Raw genomic sequence first — 618 nt, 5'->3', positions numbered from 1 at the left:
CGTTCAAGGAACATGACCGAATAGTCAACACATACACGACGCATAGACACAAAAAGGTGCCAGTGAATTTATTACCAGTAAATTCGCTGACAGAGACAGTACACAGAGTGCACTTCTTGAATATGCGAAAATGGTAATGGGATCCGGCCGATATAGGGTGAATTTTACGAAAAACGTGATATTCATTAGAATATAGCAAACATATAGCATTGGAACATAAAGCGTTGATGTTTACTAAATGTGCTGATTCGTTTTTTGGCAGTGGAAACGAGAATGCCGAAAACTCACTTAACAAGCTGCTATCATCAACCTTAGAAACGAATCTGACGGGAAACGCCAAGCTTTTAAAATGATAAAAAAGCCATGCATACTTCTACATTGTATGGAAGTGTGATCATTCAATTTAATACTGTATGGGTAACCAGACAAAAAAAAAACTCAGCTCATCTTATTCAAATCATTTTTATGGACAACGCCATCTTACCCGCCAGCAAACTCTGTCAGCGTGAGGAAAGTAGTTCACTATAGATACATGAAAGTCCTGCACACGAGCCTGCTGTCGCTTGTGTAAGCACAGAAAGACGATGTCCATTGAAATAGTCCTGTATGAAAGTATAT

The sequence above is a fragment of the Varroa jacobsoni genome, unplaced genomic scaffold, assembly GCF_002532875.2.
Source record: "Varroa jacobsoni isolate VJ856 unplaced genomic scaffold, vjacob_1.0 scaffold_727, whole genome shotgun sequence".
NCBI classification, from domain to species: domain Eukaryota; kingdom Metazoa; phylum Arthropoda; class Arachnida; order Mesostigmata; family Varroidae; genus Varroa; species Varroa jacobsoni.
The sequence above is the reverse complement of the archived record's forward strand: the minus strand, read 5'-3'. Positions refer to the sequence as shown.